Raw genomic sequence first — 6908 nt, 5'->3', positions numbered from 1 at the left:
TCCTTACTCTGAAAATTAGTGATCAAAAGGAAAGAATTAAGCATTTACTCCTCTTAGGAAGAACTGTAGTTCATCCGTTGAAGGAAAACTCTTTTTTAAAAGATTTCCATCTAATAAATGTAAAAAGAATGAAAGAGTTAGAAAATCACCATCCATTCTGCAACCCAAAACGAAATAATTCATTCAGGCCGGTGGCATCAGTCATCAAAACTTTAAGTGAAAAGTTGATAGGGGGAGAGGATATTATCATAGGGCCAAATATCACCACACACATTACTGGCAAATTGCACAGGGAAAAAAAAAAAGTAATCTAAAATGGAGAGATCTCATAATCACCACCGTACCCAAGTGATCAAACGTTGCAATACTAATAGCAGGACAAGTTTGACATTATGTGTCCCTGATGAGATAAAATAAATACATAGCATTGTCTATTAAGTATTCTTGTCAAAAGTGTTTAATCTTAATCTTTCTTTAGACCTAATCTGCAGTGTACAGGAAATTTATGAGGGATAAAGGAATAAGTTAAATACATCACACTGCAGGGAGATAATCAACAAACTCAGAATGTGGGATAGTCTGCAAAACAACTACTCCAGGGGGCACCTGGGTGGCACAGTTGGTTAAGCAGCCAACTGGATTTTGGCTCAGGTCATGATCTCAGGGTGGTGAGACGGAGCCCAGGTAGGGCTCCGCACTCAGCGGGGAGTCTGCTTGAGATTCTCTCTCTCCCTCTGCCCCTTCCTGCCTCTCAAATAAATAAATCTTAAAAAAAAAAAAAAGACATCTACCCCAGTCTCTTTAATTTTTTTTTAAGATTTTATTTATTTAAGGGGTGCCTGGGTGGCTCAGTCAGTTAATCAACTGCCTTCGGCTCAGGTCATGATCCCAGCGTCCTGGGATCGAACCCTGCATCGGGCAGCCTGCTCAGCGGGAAGCCTGCTTCTCCCTCTCCCTCTGCCCCTGCTTGTGTTCCCTCTCTCGCTGTGTCTCTCTCTGTCAAATAAATAAATAAAATCTTTAAAAAAATAAATGAAAACTTTTTGTAAAAAAACAAAACAAAACAACAAAAAACCCAGAAGAGCTCTGGCAGGGAATAAGACAAAATAAGGAGAAGGAAATTAAGAGAAAGCAAATACAGGGTTATTTATTGAACCTTGTTCAAGTCCTTTAGGTGTCAGTTCTGGCCTTAATATTATTAAGTTTTATTGGGTAACCCCAATTCAGTGGAGTCATCTGAAGAGGAACAGCTTCCGGAAGTGAAAAATACAGCTTGGGGATTCCAGTTCCCTGGTGTGGGGGTGTGTGTATTAGAAACAATTTGAGATAGAAATAAAAAGAAGTCTGTCATTGGCAAAGGCAAGGAGCAGACCAAATACTGAAAGAGAGGAAAGGAAATTAAGAAAATGTTGGGGGGGAAAAAAAAACTAACACTTCAAAAAAAATTTATTTTTAAGATTATATTTATTTATTTGACACACAGAGAGCACAAGCAGGCAGAGCAGCAGGGAGAGGGAGAGGGAGAAGCAGGCTCCCCGAAGAGCAGAGAGCCCAATGTGGGGCTCCATCCCAGGACCCTGGGATCATGACCTAGACCAAAGGCAGACACTTAACCAACTCAGCACCAAGGCACCCTCAAAAAAAATGTGTTAACTTTTATTCATTTAAGTAATCTCTACACCCAACACGGGGCTCGAACTCACAACCCTGAGATCAAGAGTTGCATCCTCGGGGCGCCTGGGTGGTTCAGTTGGTTAAGCGACTGCCTTCAGCTCGGGTCATGATCCTGGAGTCCCGGAATCGAGTCCCGCATCGGGCTCCTGCTCAGCGGGGAGTCTGCTTCTCCCTCTGACCCTCCCCCCTCTCATGTGCTCTCTCTCTCTCTCTCATTCTCACTTTCTCAAATAAATAAATAAAATCTTAAAAAAAAAAAAAAAAAAAGAGTTGCATGCTCTTCTGACCGAGCTGGCCAGGTGCCCCAGGACACTAACATTTCAAATCAAACTAAGGAGCGGGGTTACTATGAGGCCTGTGCAGAAGATCAGATTAACCTCAAGATTTTGCACTTGGGGGCGGGGGGTGCCTGGGTGGCTCAGTCATTAAGCGTCTGCCTTCGGCTCAGGTCATGATCCCAGGGTCCTGGGATCAAGCCCCACATCGGGCTCCCTGCTCCATGGGAAGCCTGCTTCTCCCTCTCCCACTGCCCCTGCTTGTGTTCCCTCTCTCGCTGTGTCTCTCTGTCAAATAAATAAATAAAATCTTAAAAAAAAAAAAAAAGATTTTGCTCTTGGTGGGTACCTGGGTGGCTCAGTCGGTTAAACGGCTGCCTTTGGCTCAGGTTATGATCCTGGGGTCCTGGGATGGAGCCCAGAGTCAGGCTCCCTACTCCACCAGGGAATATGTTGTCCCTCTCCCTCTGGCTCCATCTCCTCCCCCACTCATGCTCTCTCTCTCCCCCTCCCTCAAATAAATAAAATCTTAAAAAAAAAAAAAAAAAAAAAGATTTTGCACTTGGGTCGTTTATACTCCAAAGACCCTGAGAGCTCAGGTAGAAGTGAGTAGCTATCCAAGAAGTCACCTCTAATGTGGAAGGCAAAAGAACGATCAAATAAAAGTTGATAAAATACGGGCACCCGGGTGGCTCAGTCGGTTAAGTGTCTGCCTTTGGCTCAGGTCATGATCCCAGGGTCCTGGGATGGAGCCACCCATCAGGCTCCTTGCTCAGCAGGGAGCCTGCTTCTCCCTCTCCTTCTCCCTCTGTCACTCCTCCTGCTTGTGCTCTCTCTCTCTAAAAAGTAAATAAAATCTTTAAAAATTTTTTGATAAAATAACATCATCCTTTACTAACAATAGCATGGCTTCTCCTAGGACTGGGCAACAGTTGCAGTCACTTTGAAAGAGAAAGATGAGATGCACTTAATAGCAATACCTGATAATTTTATGAATCAATAAATTCCTCTCAGAGGGGGAAAGAAGAGAGTGAGTTTGCCTAGAGCCATAAAGCAACCTGACATAGAGAGATGATTCCAAAAAGGCAGCAAACTAAAGACTCATCCCATGACTGGCAATCCCCAAGGCTAAAGTGTCCATTTGTATTTTAGATCTCACGGGTTTCCTATCCTTTCCCATTCTCAATTGTGTGGAAACCTTGCTATACTTTGTTTATAATAAGAAGAGAATGGCAGAATCCCAGACTCCCCTCGTGGACACAAGGTGGTGAAGGCATAAGACAAACACATTTGAGAACCATCTTTAGTGCTTTATATTGTTGCACAAAAGAGGGCACAAACCCAATGCTCTCAGGAGACAGGAAGAAAGAAGGCAACAGGAAGTTGAAAGGATGCTACGACTGGAGAGTACAGGACCCATCTATAGGGAATGACAACTACTCAGGGCCAGAATTTCTGCCTTCAGGATTGTGAACCCACTGTTGCTAGAGTTTCCAGCTGAAAATCTAAATCTTTATTGAAAATGTCTGATATTGGAGCACCTGGGTGGCGCAGTTGGTTAAGCATCCAACTCTCAGTTTTAGCTCAGGTCATAATCTCAGGGTTCTGAGATCAAGCCCCACATTAGGCTTCCTGCTGAATGCAGTCTGCTCTCCTTCTCCCTCTGCCCCTCCTGCTTGTGTTCTCTCTCTAAAAATAAATAAATCTTTAAAAGAAAAAAAGAAAATGTCTGATATTTAACACAGTGAGTGGGCCCTCCAAAAAAATTAAAAAAAAAAAAAAAATACTCAGCCAGATACAGCTATGGCATCTGATTTTCAACCTCTAGTTAAGATAAATGTCCAAAATGTTCACTGCAGTAGTTAAGTGTATAGCAAGACTGGAAACAATCTAAAATTCCAGCAATAAAAGATTGAATAAGTTGAATGATGTTAAAACAAGGTTATATGCACTAGCACACTTGGACACACACCCATGCACACACGTGCACACACACACACGCACAGATGAAGTCAGCTTCAAAATAGATGGTTAAATGAGGTAATGTTAGGTCCAAAAGAGGGCCTATAGCATGCTCCCATATAAAGTGGGGAATGGGGACAATAGGAATAATGTAGGATACAAATAAAGGGGGGGGCCTGACTATGCAAGAATAGCTCTGGAAGTTTATAAAAATGTCTGGTAGTTGTGGTTGGCTTTGGGGAGGAAGCTGGGAATCTGAGGAGAGGAGAATCTTTTCGCTGAATATCCTATTAAAAATGTTACAATCTGGGGCACCTGGGTGGCTCAGTCGATTAAGCATCTGCCTTCGGTTCAGGTCATGATCTCAGGGTCCTGGGATCTAGCCCCGCATCGGGCTCCCTGCTCGGCGGGAGGCCTGCTTCTCCCTCTCCCACTGCCCCTGCTTGTGTTCCCTCTCTTGCTGTCTCTCTGTCAAATAAATAAATAAAACCTTTAAAAAATAAATAAATAATTAAAAAAATGTTACAATCTGGGGGCACCTGGGTGGCTCAGTCAATTGAGTGTCCTATTCTTGATTTCAGCTCAGGTGGTGATCTCAGGGTCAGTCCTATGTCAGGCTCTACGCTCAGTGGGGAGTCTGCTTAAAAGATTCACTTCCTCTGCCCCTCCCCCCTCTCTAAAATAAATAAATCAATCTTTATTAAAAAAATGTTGCAATCTGGGGCACCTAGCCAGCTCTGTTGAGCATGCAATTCTTGATATCTGGGTTGTGAGTTCAGCCCACACTGGGCATAGAGCTCACTTAAAAAAAAATTAAGTTTTTAAAAAGATTTTTTATTTATTTATTTTTAAGTAATCTGAGCCTAGCTGGCTTAGTTGGAAGAGCACTGGACTCTTCATCTTGGGGTTGTGAATTCAAGCCCTATATTGGGTATAGACATTACTTAAATAATTGAAACTTTAAAAAGTTACAATCTTCTCCCCAAGTATATATATTATTTTTAGCTTTTAAAAAGTTAGTAAATTTTTGGGGCACGTGGGTGGCTCAGTCGTTAAGTGTCTGCCTTCGGCTCAGGTCATGATCCCAGGGTCCTGGGATGGAGCCCCGCATCAGGCTCCCTGCTCAGCGGGAGGCCTGTTCCTCCCTCTCCCACTCCCCCTGCTTGTGTTCCTGCTCTCGCTCTCTTTCTGTCAAATAAATAAATAAAATCTTAAAAAAAAAAAGTTAGTAAATTTTTGAGAAATAATAATAACAAAACAGCAAGGCACTCTGCATACGGCTTAGAAATGCCAAGAAGGGGGATGTGTTCTCCATGGTTAAGAGTGGGGAGAAAGAGGGTCAGTGAGTTTTCTCCTTAATTTCTTGGCTTCTCTTTGTGTTTCCCCCCTCTACCACTTCTGTCTCTCTCATTTCTAGCTTGTCAACATGTTTCTCTTCCCCTCACAACGCCCCTGTGCCCACATCTCCCTTCTCCTCAAAAAGGAGGAGCTGATGAATAAATGAAAAGGGAGAATAACTGGAATATAACATTAGAATGGCCCCCAAATCCAGGACACTGGAAAAGCAGGCACACAATAAATGCTCACTGTTGGCTGATATTATTTACCAACTGGGCGCCTCCTACTTATCCGGAGGCAAAGCCCAGACCTAGCTCATTTTCCCAGTGGCACCATCACTCCTTCCTTTGTTCCCCCACTGCTTGACCCTGTCTCTATTGTGGTCCTTTTTACAGTATTATAATAACCTATTTACGTGTCCGTCTGCTCCATTCCATCTTGTGGATCATGAACAGCAGAGACAGTCTTATTCATCTTCGTAGGTTCAGCACCCAGAACACAGTGTTTCCTCAATAACAATTTTCTAGAAAACCAATCTAGCCCCACCGGGAAACCTGTGATTCCCAAACATGCTATGGAACTTTATGACTCTGTACCTAAGCACACGTGCCTTTCCTGGCTCCTCTACCCACCTCCACTTGGTAAATCCATTCTTTCGTTTTTTTCTGCTCATACTTTTCATGCTCCAGGTCCAAGAGGTAGCTGAAATGTCACTTTTCCTGTGAAGTCATCTTTGATCCCTCCTACCCTTCCCACTTATTTCTAGGTTTATATCCCTCTGGCATTTTATAACATCTATATTAATTAGTTCTCTTGGATACCTTTTTCCTTTCCTCAGCAGATCATTGAGAACCTGATGTGTAGTACCGTGCGTGGTATATAATAAATTAGGGGCCATCAATTCAGTGTATCATAATCACCCACATGTTTTCTTAAAAATACTGATTTGTGGGGGGGCCTAAGTGGCTCAGTCAGTTAAACATCCAACTCTTGATCTCAGCTCAGGTCTTGATCTCAGGGTCGTGAGTTCAAGCCCCACATTGGGCTCCACACTGGGCATGGACCCTACTTTAAAACAAAAAAAAACCTGGGGCGCCTGGGTGGCTCAGTCATTTAGCGGCTGCCTTCAGCTCAGGTCATGATCCCAGGGTCCTGGGATCGAGCCCCACATCAGGCTCCCTGCTCGGCGGGAAGCCTGCTTCTCCCTCTCCCACTCCCCCTGCTTGTGTTCCCTCTCTCGCTGTGTCTCTCTCTGTCAAATAAATAAATAAAATCTTAACAAAAAAAACCTGATTTGTAGGGCCCCATCCTTAAGAGCCTCATTCAATAAGATTTTTTTTTAATTTTTAAAAAGATTTATTCATCTATTTGAGAGACAGAGAGAGCGAGCAGAGCAAGGGGCAGAGGGAGAGAATATCCAAGGAAAATACCCCTGACCAAGGGGCTCAGTCTCACGAGCCATGAGATCAGAATCTGAACCAAAACCAAGACTTGGATGCTTGACTGACTGAGCCACCCAGGCACCCCCTCATTCAATAGATTTAAGGCAAAACTCAAAATTATTCTCACCCTGAGGGGCACCTGGGTGGCTCAGTCGGTTAAGCATCTGCCTTCAGCTCGGGTCGTGATCCCAGGGTCCTGGGATCGAGCCATGCGTCA

The sequence above is a fragment of the Halichoerus grypus genome, chromosome 6, assembly GCF_964656455.1.
Source record: "Halichoerus grypus chromosome 6, mHalGry1.hap1.1, whole genome shotgun sequence".
Lineage (NCBI taxonomy): Eukaryota > Metazoa > Chordata > Mammalia > Carnivora > Phocidae > Halichoerus > Halichoerus grypus.
This window is presented reverse-complemented; position numbering follows the sequence as displayed.